This window comes from Oncorhynchus mykiss, chromosome 5 (assembly GCF_013265735.2).
Source record: "Oncorhynchus mykiss isolate Arlee chromosome 5, USDA_OmykA_1.1, whole genome shotgun sequence".
Lineage (NCBI taxonomy): Eukaryota > Metazoa > Chordata > Actinopteri > Salmoniformes > Salmonidae > Oncorhynchus > Oncorhynchus mykiss.
Window position 1 is genome coordinate 20,646,780 of NC_048569.1, and position 17,543 is coordinate 20,664,322.

Here is a 17,543-nt window from a genome sequence, read left to right on the forward strand (position 1 = left end):
TGTGTGTGTGTGTGTGTGTGTGTGTGTGTGTGTGTGTGTGTGTGTGTGTGTGTGTGTGTGTGTGTGTGTGTGTGTGTGTGTGTGTGTGTGTGTGTGTGTGTGTGTTAGGGATGGCCTTTCAATGATGTGTTTATATCAGTATGTATGTGTGTATGGAAACAAATTAGGGACATAAAAGGGAGAAGGGGTTATTTTGAGATCCGAAGCTTTATTCAAGGCTCCATCCTGTTTTGTGCGCTGTCCTCCCTCTTAATTCAATTAATTTCAATTAACTTTACTGGCATGGTAAAATATCATTTTGGGTTGCCAAATAAACCATCCAGGCACATAACAATTAAATGATAAATGTAATGGTCGTCTCTCTGATAGTTGCTTTAGAACTAGGTGTTACTGTGAACAGTGTACAGTGTACAGTGTTATCAATAACAGTGTTATTGAGCATGCACTGATCTGGAGTCAGCTCTTGTTTTGCTCTCATCTATTGTACTTTATGAGTAACATGAACCAACACCTTCTCGCTGTCTGATAGGGATGTGAGCTCTTAGGGATTTGAATGAGAGCTGCTGCTCTGTCACAGAAATAGCATGAAGCAGAGAGAGAGAGAGAGCGAGAGAGAGAGAGAGAGAGAGGAGGCTCTGTGGTGTATGTAGGGGGCAGTCGTCAGCCTCTCCAGCCCAGCACTAACAGAAATCAGATGACTGGCCACCGCTGTGAGGTTACTGGTTGATTTGGGCTGCCGTTCTGGAACTCTTGAAAGTATGAGGTCATTCTTGCTCTCATGATGACCCGTTGACCCCTAGAAGGGTTACAGAGAGAATGCTATGGGTACCGCTGGAAAGGAGGAGAGGAGAGTGACGACTAATTTCATTCACAGAGACATCTCTTTCATACATGAGAGGAGAGGAGGAGATGATAGGAACTGCTACCGTTACTGGTTGAGGTAGTCCCCAATATCTGTCTGTTCCTTACTCTCTCTGTCCCATTCTGTCTAGGGGGAGGGTTGAGGAAAGGGGAGGATTGAGGAAGGAGAAGGTAGCGGAGAGAAGACGGTAGAGGAGAGGAGAGGAGAGGAGAGGAGAGGAGAGGAGAGGAGAGGAGAGGAGAGGAGAGGAGACGAGACGAGACGAGACGAGAGGTCAGCTGGTAGTGTTGTTTTCTGTGTTGCCCTCCAGACAATCATCAACATCGTCTGCCATTCACCACCAGCATAGTTTCACTCAGTGTTGTTTATCTCCAAATACAGATATATGTTTACACTGTACGCTGCCCGACTACAGATCTATGTATGTGATGAATCTGTACAGTAGCTTACACATTGATCAGAGGGGAGACACTGTACATCTTAACTCAAATCAAATCAAATTGTATTTGTCACATGGGCCAAATACGCTTACTTACAAGCCCTTAACCAACAATGCCGTTTTAAGAAAAATAAGTGGAAAGTAAAAAATAGATAAGTAAAACATTTTTATAAAAAAACAAATCATTAAAGAGCAGCAGTAAAATATCAGTCGCAAGACTATATAAGGGGGTACTGGGACAGAGTCAATGTGCGGGGGCACCGGATAGTCGAGGGATTTGAGGTAATATGTTCATGAAGCTGGAGTTAAAGTGACTATGTATAGATAATAAACAGAGAGTCCCAGCAGTATAATAGAGGGAGGGGGGGCAACGCAAAAAGTCCGGGTAGCCATTTGATTAGCTGTTTAGGAGAGTTATGGCTTGGGGGTAGAGCTGTTAAGAAGTCTTTTGGCCACTTGGCGCTCAGGTACTGCTTGTCGTGCAGTAGCAGAGAGAACAATCTATGACTAGGGTGACTGGAGTCTATGACAATTTTTAGGGCCTTCCTCTGACACAGCCTGTTACAGAGGTACTGAGGTCCTGGGTGTCAGGAAGCTTGGCCCTAATGATGTACTGGGCCGTACGCACTACACTCTGTAGTACCTTGCGGTAGGAGGCCGAGCAGTTGCCATACCAGGCAGTGATGCAACCAGTCAAGAAGCTCTCGATGGTGCAGCTGTAGAACCTTTTGAGGATCTGAGGACCCATGCCAAATCTTTCCAGTCTCCTGAGGGGAATAGGCTTTGTCATGCCCTCTTCACGACTGTCTTGGTGTGCTTGGACCATGATAGTTTGTTGGTGATGTGGACACCAAGGGACTTGAAGCTCTCAACCTGATCCATTACAGCCCTGTCGATGAAAATGGGGGTGTGCTTGGTCCTCCTTTTCCTGTTGTCCATAATCATCTCCTTTGTCTTGATCACGTTGAGGGAGAGGTTGTTATTCTGGCACCACACGGCCAGGTCTCTGACCTCCTCCCTATAGGCTGTCTCATCGTTGTTGGTGATTAGGCCTACCACTGTTGTGTCATTGGCAAACTTAATGATGGTGATGTAGTCGTGCCTGGCCATGCAGTCATGAGTGAACAGCGATTAGAGGAGGGGACTGAGCATGCACCCTTGAGGGGCCCCTGTGATGAGGATCAGCGTGGCAGATGTGATGTTACCTACCCTTACCACCTGGGAGCAGCTGTCAGGAAGCCAAATGGAGGGTGAGGGAGAGCTTTGTACTCGTCTCTGTGTGGAGTAAAGGCGGTCTTGAGGTTTTTTTCCCCTCTGATTGCACATTTAACATGCTGGTAAGTTTCCCTGCATTAAGTTCACGGCCACTAGGAGCGCCGCCTCTGGATGAGCATTTTCCTGTTTGCTTATGGCCTTATATAGCTCATTGAGTGCTGTCTTAGTGCCAACATCAGTTTGTGGTGGTATACAGACAGCTACGAAAAATATAGATGAAAACTCTTTTGGAAAATAGTGTGGTCTACAGCTTATCATGAGATACTCTTCCTCAGGCGGGCAAAACTTTGAGACTGTATACGTCACCCCTTGTCTTGCCGGAGACAGCTGTTCTATCTTGCCGATGTTGTATGTCACAGGGTTTTGGGCACTGTCGGGTGTCTGAAGTAATTCCTTTGCGTCCGACTCATTAAAGAAATGTACAGTGTACAGTGACATGCTTAACTAAGTGTTGGCAGTTGCATGTGTGTGCATGCGCACATGTGTGTGTGTGTGCATGTGCATGCAAGCGCATGTACAATGGCTTGCGAAAGTATTCACCCCCTTTTGCATTTTTCCTATTTTGTTGCCTTACAACCTGGAATTAAAATTGATTTTTTGGGGGGGGGGGGGTGTATCATTTGATTTACACAATATTCCTACCACTTTGAAGATACAAAATATTTTTTATTGTGAAACAAACAAGAAATAAGACAAAGATAATGGAAAACTTGAGCGTGCATAACTACACCCTGCCAAAGTCAATACTTTGTAGAGCTACCTTTTTCAGCAATTACAGCTCCAAGTCTCTTGGGGTATGTCTCTATAAGCTTGGCACATCTAGCCACTTGGATTTTTGCCTGTTCTTCAAGGCAAAACTACTTCAGCTCCTTCAAATTAGATGGGTGACGCTGGTGTACAGCAATCTTTAAGTCATACCACATATTCTCAATTGGATTGAGGTCTGGGCTTTGACTAGGCCATTCCAAGACATGTAAATGTTTTCCCTTAAACCACTCGAGTGTTGCTTTAGCAGTATGCTTAGGGTCATTGTCCTGCTGGAAGGTGAACCTGTGTCCCAGTCTTAAATCTCCGGAAGACTGAAACAGGTTTCCTTCAAGAATTTCCCTGTATTTAGCGCCATCCATCATTCCTTCAATTCTGACCAGTTTCCCAGTCCCTGCCGATGAAAAACATCGCCACAGCATGATGCTGCCAACACCATGCTTCATAGTGGAGATGGTATTCTCGGAGTGATGAGAGCTGTTGGGTTTGCACCAGACATAGCGTTTTCGTTGATGGCCAAAAATAGACATTTTAGTCTCATCTGACACATCTACTTTCTTCCATATGTTTGGGGAGTCTCCCATATGCATTTTGGCGAACACCAAACGTGTTTGCTTATTTTTTCCTTTAACTTCTTATGGTATAGGGGACGCTTGCGTCCCACTTGGCCAAAAGCCAGGGAAAACGTCACTACAAAATATTTCAAAAGTTGCCTGTAAACTTTGCCAAAACATTTCAAACTACTTTTGTAATACAACTTTAGGTATTTTTAACGTTAATAATCGATCAAATTGAAGACGGGTCTATCTGTGTTCAATACAGGAAGACAACAAACCAAGCTACTTTTCAAGTCTTGCGCAACTCTCAACAGTGTTACGCAGTTCCTAGATGGCCGTACTTCTTCATTGCACAAATTAATAACCTCAACCAAATTCCAAAGACTGGTGACATCCAGTGGAAGTGGTAGGAACTGAAAACAAGTTCCTAAGAAATATTGTTTCCCAATGAGAACCACTGAACAGACAGAGACCTAAAAAAAAAAGATTCTGAACGGTTAGTCCTCAGGGTTTTGCCTGCTACATAAGTTCTGTTACACACACAGACATGATTCAAACAGTTGTAGAAACTTCAGAGTGTTTTCTATCCAAATCTACTAATGATATGCATATCTTATATTCTTGGCATGAGTAGCAGGAAGTTGAAATTGGGCACGCTATTTATCCAAAGGTGAAAATGCTGCCCCCTATACCTTAAGAAGTTAAGCAATGGCTTTTTTCTGTACACTCTTCCGTAAAGTCCAGCTCTGAGGAGTGTACGGCTTAAAGTGGTCCTATGGACAAATACTCCAATCTCAGCTGTGGAGCATTGCAGCTCCTTCAGGGTTATCTTTGGTCTCTTTGTTGCCTCTCTGATTAATGCCCTCTCTTGGCAGGTTTGTTGTGGTGCCATATTCTTTCATTTTTTAATAATGAATATAATGGTGCTATGTGGGATGTTCAAAGTTTCATATATTTTTTAAGAGCTCAACCCTGATCTGTACTTCTCCACAACTTTGTCCCTGTCCTGTTTGGAGAGCTCCTTGGTCTTCATGGTGCAGCTTGCTTGGTGGTTCCCCTTGCTTAGTGGTGTTGCAGACCCTGGGGCCTTTCAGAACAGGTGTATATATATTGAGATCAGGTGTCAGGTGACACTCAGGTTGCACACAAGTGGACTTTATTTAACTAATTATGTGACTGCTGAAGGTAATTGGTTGCACCAGATCTTATTAAGGGGCTTCATTGCCAAGGGGTTGAATACACTCTTCCGTTGTTGTTCTTTTGTTGAAACAAGTCATTTTTTAAATTTCACTTCACTAATATGGACTATTTTGTGTATGTCCGTTACATGAAATCCAAATAAAAATCTATTTAAAGTTCATGTTTTAATGCAACAAAATAGGAAAAGAACCAAGGGGTGCAAGGCACTGTATGTGTTCACAAGAGTGTATGTATATGAGTGTGTGTGCACATGTGTGTTTGTTTACCAATGTAGAGACAGTGAGATCTCGCTAACCCACAGCCAAGTTAGAAAATGGGAGAATGAGAGGAAGAGCCGTCAGTCATTTTCACAACCTTACACATACAGTGGCAGAATGAGCACGGGAGAGAGGGTGTGAACATGGGGAGACGTGGATATTAGAGAGAGAGAGTGAAGGAGAGAAGAAAGCAAAGAAAATGGATTGGAGATGAAGAGTTGAAAGGAGAGAGTACCATTGTTCATGTTTTGGTAAATAGACTACAACGTTTTATTTGTCACATACACAGTGACATGCTTAACTTGCATGTTCTAAGAAAGGAAGCTATATACAGGGTCAGTGCCATTTTAAAATGAAATGATAGATGTCAAGAGAGAGGGGGGGGATTAAAGAGGGAGCGCGGTATGAGAGGAGGGCTGTTATTAATAATGACAACATATTTTCTATGAAGTGAAATAGATATTCACTTTGGTGTGAATTAATGTGTTGGTCTGAAGAGAGAGAGGGGGGGAGAGAGAGTGAGAGAGAGAGAGAGAGAGAGGGAGAGAGAGAGAGAGAGGGGAGAGGGAAAGAGAGAGAAGCAGCTCAGATCAGGAGAAAAGCAGACCAATGGAGGATTCTACTTCCCTCCCGTCAATCACCCCTCTACCTCTCTCCCTTCTTTCCTGCCTCTCTCCCCCACCCCTCTCACTTCCCTCCCTCCTCCCTCCCTCCATCCATCCCTCTCTGTGTAATTAGCCTGTCATAGCCCATCTCTCTCATGTCAATTGATTTACTGAGAGCTGATGAAGCAGATCGGATCCACAGTGCTTTAGCCAGAGAGAGAGAGAGAGAGAGAGAGAGAGAGAGAGAGAGAGAGAGAGAGAGAGAGAGAGAGAGAGAGAGAGAGAGAGAGAGAGAGAGAGAGAGAGAGAGAGAGAGAGAGAGAGAGAGAGAGAGAGAGAGAGAGAGAGAGAGAGAGAGAGAGAGAGAGAGAGAAGAAAACTCAGAGGGCTATTCTTTCCCAGCCTGGGGGCACTCTGCGGGGGGTTAGAGGTCCACACACCTGGGGGAAGGAGCAAGGACATCCAGAGGCATGGGGTAGACAGGCAGTCAGACATGCAGGCTGGCTGCAATGCACACACAGACACACACAAACACACACACAGAAATGGAAAGGCGCACGCACACACACAAAGACCTATCGAAAGACAAACTGACACACACTGACAAGTCTAAAACAAGTAGCCTAGTCACTATAATCACAGAATAAAACATGAAAAAAGTTTGAGTGCAAACTCCATGATGCTTGGAGCTAGGGTTGTTGTGGTGACTGTATTACGGCAGTCAAATTCCACTTGACCGTTGAGTCACAGTAATCTCCTCTTAGGTACTCTGGACATGTGTTGGTAGTACCTAACAGACCATCTGGTCACTCATGGCCTGGTACTCAGGGCTCTATTGTCCCTCCATCAGGTTCTAATGGTCTGGTACTGAACGCTCTATTGTCCCTCCATCAGCTCCTAATCACCTGGTACTCAGGGTTCTATTGTCCCTCCATCAGGTCCTAATGGCATGGTACTCAGGGCTCTATTGTCCCTCCATCAGGTCCTAATGGTCTGGTACTCAATGCTCTATTGTCCCTCCATCAGCTCCTAATCACCTGGTACTCAGGGCTCTATTGTCCCTCCATCAGGTCCTAATGGCCTTTTACTCAGGGCTCTATTGTCCCTCCATCAGGTCCTAATGGTCTGGTACTCAACGCTCTATTGTCCCTCCATCAGGTCCTAATGGTCTGGTACTCAACGCTCTATTGTCCCTCCATCAGGACCTAATAGCCTGGTACTCAGGGCGCTATTGTCCCTCTATCAGGTCCCAATGGCCAGGTACTCAGGGCTCTATTGTCCCACCATCAGGTCTTAATGGCCTTTTACTCAGGGCTCTATTGTCCCTCCATCAGCTCCTAATCACCTGGTACTCAGGGTTCTATTTGCCCTCCATCAGGTCCTAATGGCCTTTTACTCAGGGCTCTATTGTCCCTCCATCAGGTCCTAATCACCTGGTACTCAGGGTTCTATTGTCCCTCCATCAGCTCCTAAAGGCCTTTTACTCAGGGCTCTATTGTCCCTCCATCAGCTCCTAAAGGCCTGGTACTCAACGCTCTATTGTCCCTCTGACATCAATGCAAATGCTATGAAAATCAGAGAGGCTCCGTAGTGTATGTAGGGGGCAGTCATCAGCCTCTCCAGCCCAGCACCTCTCCAGCCACAGCCGTGCTGTGAGGTCACAGGTTTATTTAGGCTGGCGTTCTGGAACCCTTGTCAGTAGGAGGTCCTTATCACTGTCATGATGAAGGCACATTCTACAGGCAGTGCTCTATTGTCCCTCTATCCACTCTCACATCAATGGAAATGCCATCGAAGTCACATCAAACACTTGTCATCAAAACAACATGTGTTTTTAAAACTCACCTCACTGTGATCAATCAATTTGAAACAGTTCAACATCAGGTTGAAACTGAGTGTAAAACATGGATGTGGATGCTGTGTCAAAGCCAAACACAACTAAACGGACAGCGGCTTCTAAGGTGATGATTCATTCAAAACACCTATTCACATATTACAGTTTATGCTGAAGCGTAGGCCTATATATGAGCGAGCCCAAGCCCGAAAACACACCCTGAATTAAAATATATTATGGTGTCGTTATACATTGCCTACCACATATTACACATTGCAGAAAAACAATACATAATAAACCTAGATTTAATATGTCTTTGTAGATAATTGTTCTACTCCAAAATTAAACAAACTATAGTAATCGTCATTGAGTGTGGACTGTATTATTATGCATACTGGATGGACTGGTTATCTTATGCTCCAACATTTCTATTCATGAGTCTGGGAGAGAACATATAGGCCTATGCGATGCTGTTGGTTCATTGATTGTGCAGGGTGGCTTACAGGGTTAACCTACAATTATAGTGAATTTGTATTTGATTTTGAATAGCCTAGTAATAGGGATGCATGCTCCTCAAACAGTGGTTGATGCGTGGAGAGAAATCTGTTCTTACAGTTGAAGTCGGAAGTCTACATTTAAAATACATTTAAACTCAGTTTTTCACAATTCCTGACATTTAATCCTAGTAAAAATTCCCTGTATTAGGTCAGTTAGGATCACCACTTTATTTAAAAAATGTGAAATGTCAGAATAATAGTAAAGATAATTATTTATTTCAGCTTTTATTTCATTCATCACATTCCCAGTAGGTCAGAAGTTTACATACACTCATTTAGTATTTGGTAGCATTGTCTTTAAATTGTTTAACTTGGGTCAAATGTTTTGGGTAACCTTCCACAAGCTTCCCACAATAAGTTGGGTGAATTTTGGCCCATTCCTCCTGACAGAGCTGGTGTAACAGTCAGGTTTTAGGCCTCCTTGAATGCAGACGCTTTTTCAGTTCTGCCCACAAATTTTCTATGTGATTGAGGTCAGAGCTTTGTGATGGCCACTCCAATACCTAGACTTTGTTGTCCTTAAGCCAATGTCCATTTGGAAGACCCATTTGCGATCAAACGATGGTCATTATGGCCAAACAGTTCTATTTTTGTTTCATCCGACCAGAGGACATATCTCCAAAAAGTACGATCTTTGTCCCCATGTGCAGTTGCAAACCGTAGCCTGGCTTTTTAATGGCGGTTTTGGAGCAGTGGCTTCTTCCTTGCTGAGCGGCCTTTCAGGTTATATCTATGTGAGACTCGTTTTACTGTGGATATAGATACTTTTGTACCCGTTTCCTCCAGCAAGGTCCTTTGCTGTTGTTCTGGGATTGAGTTGCACTTTTCGCACCAAAGTACCTTCATCTCTAGAAGACAGAACGTGTCTAGCTTCCTGAGCGGTATGACGGCTGAGGGGTCCCATGGTGTTTATACTTGCGTACTATTGTTTGTACAGATGAACGTGGTACCTTCAGGCTTTTGGAAATTGCTCCCAAGGATGAACTTGTGGAGTTCTACAATTTATTTTCTGAGGTCTTGGCTGATTTTTTTTGATTTTCCCATGATGTCAAGCAAAGAGGCACTGAGTTTGAAGGTAGGCCTTGAACTACATCCATAGGTACACCTCAATTGATTCAAATGATTTCAATTAGCCTATTAGAAGCTTCTAAAGCCATGACATCATTTCCTGGAATATTCCAAGCCGTTTAAAGGCACAGTCAATTTAGTGAATGTAAACTTCTGACACACTGGAATTGTGATACAGTGAATTATAAGTTAAATAATCTGTCTGTAAACAATTGTTGGAAAAATGACTTGTGTCATGCACAAAGTAGATGTCCTTACCGACTTGCCAAAACTATAGTTTGTTAACAAGAAATGTGTGGAGTAGGTGGAGTTTTAATGACTCCAACCTAAGTGTATGCAAACTTCCGACTTCAACTGTATATGCAGTCCTGTGTGAAGGCAGAGTTTCGATGGTTGCTAATAAAAATAGGATCCCTGCTGCTACTATATTTATTTCCATCACATGTGGCATGATCTGAAAATGAACCACTGGGAAAGCACCTCCATTCACTATTTGAGTGCATATGGAGGACATGTATTTGTTCCCCTGACCCTGTTCCTCCTTGATAATGGCCCATTCTAAATCTAAACCCATTTGACATATTATTAATGACAAGACTAAATTGAGAATAGCCTGATGGGTGAAAACATGATCACTTGATGTGAGAACAGCATGTTCAGCCTGAGGCAAGGAACAGAGAGCAAGGTTTTTTTTGCTACTTTCTCAAATCCTCAATAGTCTATAATCAAATCATGCAACCCATTTCTGTTTTGATTTTTAAGACATAAGGTTTGTGTTATTCACAACTAAAGTTGCCAAATAACTCTAAATCTAGCGTATAGGATCTGTTTCAAATGATCACTTTTACGCTCAACATAGCCACTTCAAATACGCACTCACTCCGTGATGGAGTTATATTAAGTTATATTCTTACTATAAAATCATGTAATATAAAATGATGGCTCGGGACTTATACTGTAAACATATCCTGTCTGCTAAATGAACTAGCCTACAGCCTGTGGAATGGCGCATGGCCATAGGCCAACTCATATTCTGTTCTTCTGAAATACATTTTCTTCAAGCTGTATCATAATGTTTCTTTAGACCTGCCTAAAAAAAATTAAGGATTTATTGTGATGATGTTCATTAAATTGATTTAATAGGCTTTTTAAAATATAATATAGATGTTCCAAAGGCTCGCATCAGCAGCTTGTATGCATAGAGGCCTGGAGATGCTAAATGTGTTTTAACTTAATTAACGGTAGATTTAACGCGAGACCAGCAGAAATTTGCATGACAATAACCGGTTGCCAAAATGTCAGGACCGCCACAGCCCTACTTGGAGCCAGAGTGCACTGCCTAGACCACTGTGTACCGTCAGTTTATGCTGATGATACTTGATGCCGTTGTTTTTAATTCTTTTGTTTTAAGCCCTCCCCAAACCATATACCTAACTTTAACCACTCTGAATGAATGGCTAAACGGTTAACCTTTGAGTTGTTTCTGTTTGAACCTTCTAACCATGATGAATTAACCCTGTAACCATGCAGAAGGAATGTGTCAAAAATAGACGTTCATCCATAATACATCGAATTTCAAAGGGAAACTATGAGATCTTGTTGCAAGAGCTACATGGCAGGATTTAGATGTAGATATGGAGCAGAGGAAACTGAGGTTCCACCACCGCCTGAGGCGATTCAATATCTTTTAAAATGCAGCAGTTTAATTGTGAATTTTTACTGAGGCTTTGCTCTCCCTTAGCCAGATAAAGAGTGGAAATCGTCCTCATCACTAAACAAAGTTTGTTTTTAAAAGTATTTGTAATGTTTCAATGAATGCGGACGAGTGTGCTCACATTCCCTGGGAAAGAGTGTGATGCACAGAACTGTAGTTGGAAGGACAGTGTCTTCATTCAATAATCCATTTGCATGTTCTCCCTTTCATGAGATGAGAGAAAATAGTGGTCTTGATAGAGCATTGCTGTGTGTTGTCAATAACATCTCCCTCTGTCTAATGCCCAAAGGCCACAACACACAGAGTCAATAGGAATGACTGAATGTAGATGAAAGCTCGTTCCATCAGCCCTACAGGCATGCACGCACACACGTACTCTCTTTCAGAATTGATGTTACGTGTCTGTTGTAGTGGTTTATTTGACTGTAGCTCTACTGTAAGCTGCTTTGCAGAGAGAGGAGGGAGGGAGGGAGGGAGGGAGGGAGGGAGGGAGGGAGGGAGGGAGGGAGGGAGGGAGGGAGGGAGGGAGGGATCTGTTAATGCAGTTGTCAAGGCAGAAGGGTTGGGTTACATAATACTCAAACTCACCAGAAAGACAGGGATGGAGGGATAGAAAGGCAGGGATTGAGGGATAGAAAGGCAGGGATTGAGGGAGGGAAGCAGGGATGGAGGGAGAGAGAGTAAGAGGGATGGAGGGATAGAGAGAAGTAGGGATGGGGGGATGGAGAGAAGTAGGGGTGGAGGGAGCGATAGAGAGAGAGAAAGGGAGTGATGGAGGGAGAAAGAGAGGCAGGGATGGAGGGAGAGAGTGAGGCAGGAATGGAGGGAGAGAGACAGGGATGGAGTGAGAGAGAGAGGCAGGGATGGAGGGATAGAGATGCAGGGATGGAGGGAGAGAGAGAGGCAGGGATGGAGGGAGAGAGAGAGACAGGGGTGGAGGGATAGAGAGAGACAGGGATGGAGGGATAGAGAGATGCAGGGATGGAGGGAGAAAGAGAGGCAGGGATGGAGGGAGAGAGAGAGGCAAGGATTAAATCAAATCAAATAAAATTTATTTATATAGCTCTTTGTACATCAGCTGATATCTCAAAGTGCTGTACAGAAACCCAGCCTAAAACCCCAAACAGAGAGCAATACAGGTGTTGAAGCACGTTGGCTAGGAAAAACTCCCTGGAAAGGCCAAAACGTAGGAAGAAACCTAGAGAGGAACCAGGCTATGAAGGGTGGCCAGTCCTCTTCTGGCTGTGGCGGGTGGAGATTATAACAGAACATGGCCAAGATGTTAAAATGTTCATAAATGACCACCATGGTCAAATAATAGGTCTGGGACAGGTAGCACGTCCGTTGAACAGGTCAGGGTACCATAGCCGCAGGCAGAACAGTTGAAACTGGAGCAGCAGCATGGCCAGGTGGACTGGGGACAGCAAGGAGTCATCATGCCAGGTAGTCCTGAGGCATGGTCCTAGGGCTCAGGTCCTCCGAGAGAGAGAAAGAAAGAGAGAATTAGAGAGAGCATACTTATATTCACACAGGACACCGGATAAGACAGGAGCAGTACTCCAGATATAACAAACTGACCCTAGCCCCCCGACACATAAACTACTGCAGCATAAATACTGGAGGCTGAGACAGGAGGGGTCAGGAGACACTGTGGCCCCATCCGATGATACCCCCGGACCGGGCCAAACAGGAAAGATATAACCCCACCCACTTTGCCAAAGCACAGCCCCCACACTACTAGAGTGATATCTTCAACCACCAACTTACCATCCTGAGACAAGGCCGACTATAGCCCACAAAGTTCTATGCCACAGCACAACCCAAGGGGGGGGGACGCCAACCCAGACAGGAAGATCACATCAGTGACTCAACCCACTCAAGTGACGCACCCCTCCTAGGGACGGCATGAAAGAGCACCAGTAAGCCAGTGACTCAGCCCCTGTAATAGGGTTAGAGACAGAGAATCCCAGTGGAGAGAGGGGAACCGGCCAGGCAGAGACAGCAAGGGCAGTTCGTTGCTCCAGAGCTTCACCTTCACACTCCTGGGCCAGACTACACTCAGTCATATGATCCACGAAAGAGATGAGTCTTCAGTAAAGACTTAAAGGTTGAGACCGAGTTTGCGTCTCTCACATGGGTAGGCAGACCATTCTATAAAAATGAAGCTCTATAGGAGAAAGCCTTGCCTCCAGCTGTTTACTTAGAAATTCTAGGGACAATTAGGAGGACTGCGTCCTGTCACCGTAGCGTACGTGTAGGTATGTACGGCAGGACCAAATCAGAGAGATAGGTAGGAGCAAGCCCATGTAATGCTTTGTAGGTTAGCAGTAAAACCTTGAAATCAGCTCTTGCCTTGACAGGAAGCCAGTGTAGCGAGGCTAGCACTGGAGTAATATGATCACATTTTTGAGTTCTAGTCAGGATTCTAGCAGCCGTATTTAGCACTAACTGAAGTTTATTTAGTGCTTTATCCGGGTAGCCGGAAAGTAGAGCATTGCGGAAATCTAACCTAGAAGTAACAAAAGCATGGATTCATTTTTCTGCATCAAGGATGGAGGGAGAGAGAGGCAGGGATAGATGAAGAGAGACAGGGATGGAGGGAGAGAGACAGGAATGGAGGGAGAGAGATGCAGGGATGGATGGAGAGAGACAGGGATGGAGGGAGAGAGACAGGGATGGAGGGAGAGAGACAGGAATGGAGGGAGAGAGACAGGGCTGTAGGGAGAGAGAGATTTAGGGATGGAGGGACAGAGAGGCAGGGATGGAGGGAGAGAGATAGGCAGGGATGGAGGGAGAATAAGAGGCTGGGGTGGAGAGAGATAGGCATGGATGGAGGGACAGAGAGGCAGGGATGGAGGGAGAGAGAGATGCAGGGATGGAGGGAGAATAAGAGGCTGGGGTGGAGAGAGATAGGCGGGGATGGAGGGACAGAGGCAGGGCTGTAGGGAGGGAGAGGCAGGGATGGAAGGAGGGAAGCAGGGATGGAGGGAGGGAAGCAGGGATGGAGAGAGAGAGAGAGACAGGGATGGAGGGAGGGAAGCAGGGATGGAGGGAGAGAGAGGCAGGGATGGATGGAGGGAAGCAGGGATGAGGGAGAGAGAGAGACAGGGATGGAGGGAGAGAGAGAGAGACAGGGATGGAGGGAGAGAGAGAGGCAGGGATGGAGGGATAGAGAGAAGTAGGGATGGAGGGAGAGAGAGAAGCAGGGATGGAGGGAGAATAAGAAGCTGGGGTGGAGGGAGAGAGGCAGGGATGGATGGAGAGAGGCAGGGATGGAGGGAGAGAGAGAGACAGGGATGGATGGAGAGAGAGAGACAGGGATGGAGAGAGAGAGAGACAGGGATGGAGGGAGAGAGAGAGAGGCAGGGATGGAGGGATAGAGAGAAGTAGGGATGGAGGGAGAGAGTGAGGCAGCGATGAGGGGAGAGAGTGAGGCAGGGATGGAGTGAGAGAGAGAAGCAGGGATGGAGGCAGAATAAAAGGCTGGGGTGGAGGGAGAGAGAGAGGCAGGGATGATGGGAAAGAGAGGCAGGGATCGATGGAGAGAGGCAGGGATGGAGGGAGAGAGACAGGAATTGAGGGAGATAGAGAGAGGCAGGCAGGGATGGAGGGAGAGAGAGAGAGAGGTGGGGATGGAGGGAGAGAGGCAGGGCTGTGGGAGAGAGAGATGCAGGGATGGAGGGGGAGAGGAAGGGGTGGAGGGAGAGAGAGGCACGCAGGGAGGGAGAAGGGATGGAGGTAGAGAGAAGGAGGTAGGGAGGTAGGGAGGGGGCTGGGGGAGAGAGATGAGAGTGGGGGAGAGAGAAGTGCAGGGATGGAGGGAGAGAGAGACAGGGATGTGGGAGAGAAGCAGGGATGGAGGGATAGAGAAGGAGGCAGGGAGGGGGCTGGGAAAGAGAGAGAGAGCGATGGAGGGAGAGAGAGAGGGTGAGGGATGGAGGGAGAGAAGGAGGCAGGTTTGGAGGGAGCGAGAAGGAGACCGGGAGGGAGAGAGAGAGAGAGATGGAATTGAGGGAGAGAGTGAGATAAGAGGCAGGGAGTTATATGAAAGATTTGCCTTTTTCCTCTCTTTATTTCTCTCTTTCTACCTGTATGGTGTCGATTTGAGCTATCTGGTTTTCCAGGCGTGGTATTGAGCTGTGAGTACACCTCAGAGAGCCACCAGTAAAACACTGCTGTATTAACACTGCTGTCATGAGTAAAGAGACTGAGAGAAGGTGGTGTTCTGTCTGGTTATCTGTTAGCAAGAGCCAGGGGGATAAACACTTAGAGGTGGGGTTATTGTCCCCACTGATGCTTAGCTCACTGACATCTTCTCTCCTCCTGACCCCTATCATCTCTTAGTGTTACTTAGTGCCCCCTATCGTCTCTCTGTCTTACCTCCTGACCCCTATCATCTCTTAGTGTTACTTAGTGCCCCCTATCATCACTGTCTGCCTCAACAAACTACCCCCTGCCCCCTGTAGTGTACACCCACTCACACAAAACCTGATACATACAGACGTACGGACACACACCCACGCACAAAGACGTACAAAAACACACATACATTGTAAAGTGGTTATCATGAATTTGACAGAAATTTACAGGCAGCTCGGTGGCAAAATTGTATAATTAATATCACAGTATACTGTAATATAAATATCAAACCAAGTACTGTGTATTGACAAACAGTAAAATGATGTAAAACCTGTTGTATTATACTGTAAAAAAGTAATATTCTACTGTAATCGGAATGATTTAATTAATTAATTCATATATGTATGAATGAGGGGAGGGTTCACAGGATTTTACTGTAATTACAAGGGATTGGTGCAAGTAAGGTTGCCTACTAGGTAGTGTTTGCACATTACAGCATATTAAATCAGTTTTATCAAATTTCTATCAGCATGTTAAATGTGCAACCAGAGGAAAAACAACTCTGGACCACCTTTACTCCACACACAGAGACGCATACAGAACTCTCCCTCCCCTCTATTTGGCAAATCTGACCATAATTCTATCCTCCTGATTCCTGCTTACAAACAAAAATTAAAGCAGGAAGCACCAGTGACTCGGTTTATAAAAAAGTGGTCAGATGAAGCAGATGTTAAACTACAGGACTGTTTTTCTAGCACAGACTGGAATATGTTCCGGGATGCCTCAAATTGCATTGAGGAGTACACCACCTCAGTCATCTGCTTCATCAATAAGTGCATCTATGACATCATCCCCACAGTGACCGTACGTACATACCCCAACCAGAAGCCATGGATTACAGGCAACATCCGCCCTGAGCTGAAGACTAGAGCTGCCACTTTCAAGGAGCGGGACTCTAACCCGGAAGCTTATAAGAAATCCCGCTGTGCCCTCTGACGAACCATCAAATATGCAAAGCGTCACTACAGGACTAAGATCGAATGTTACTACACCGGCTCTGACGCTCGTCGGATGTTGCAGGGTGTGCAAACCATTTCAGGCTACAAATGACACGAGCCTACACACTTTTTACAACACTGCTACTCTCTGTTGTCATCTATGCATAGTCATTTTAATAACTCTACCTACATGTACATACTACCTCTTCAAACCTGTGCCCCTGCACATTGACTCTGTACTGGCACCCCCCCCTGTATGTAGCCTCGCTCTTGTTTTTTACTGCTGCTCTTTAATTACTTGTTAATTTGATCTCTTATTCTTATCTATGGCGCATGTGACTAATCAAATTTGATTTGATTAATTCATATGACTTGCCTTAACGAAGGCTTCCAAACTGGCAGCGACTACAGGGCAAAACAGACCAAAAGGACGTGGCAAAATGCTCAACCGTTTAAGGTTCCCTGGACATTTTAAATTGATGGGGAACAAAACCAGATAAGAGTTCAATTGGTACAGCATTCTCACTCATGGGTGCAACAAGTATAGCCTCTTACAAGACACGCCTCATAATATGTTAATGTACCAGAAACAACAAAACCATGCACCCACTAGTGGTCAAAAGGTTTTTGGCACTCCAAAGATACGGTAGGGTACTGTATTCTGTGAGGTGGAATTACAGTATCATTTGAAATACAGACATTTCTCACAATACACAATAATTTACTATATACTGTAGAAAAGCTATTCAGAGTTTTTGCTGTTGATAATACCTAAAACTTTTGAATATATTACAGTTTTCCATTACAGTGTACACACACATCCATCTACACACACTCATCATCACTGTGTACAGACACATATCCATCTACACACACACACTCATCATCACTGTATACACACAGCACTAGACAGGGTATTTGTGTGTGTGCAATTGTGCCTCTCTGAGTTTCTGAATGTTATTAATGGATATAGACAACAAAGTGTCTATTCACAAAATCAAATCAAATGTCATTGGTCACATACACATATTTAGCAGATTTTATTGCAGGTGA

The 17,543-nt window shown here is 45.0% G+C and overlaps 1 protein-coding gene across 6 annotated transcripts in view; it reads left to right on the forward strand.

Annotated features, from left to right (window-relative positions):
• LOC110522816 (disabled homolog 2-interacting protein) overlaps window positions 1-17,543 on the forward strand; it is a 251,182-nt gene that overhangs the window by 138,706 nt on the left and 94,933 nt on the right. The gene's annotated exons all lie outside the window — the stretch shown is intronic.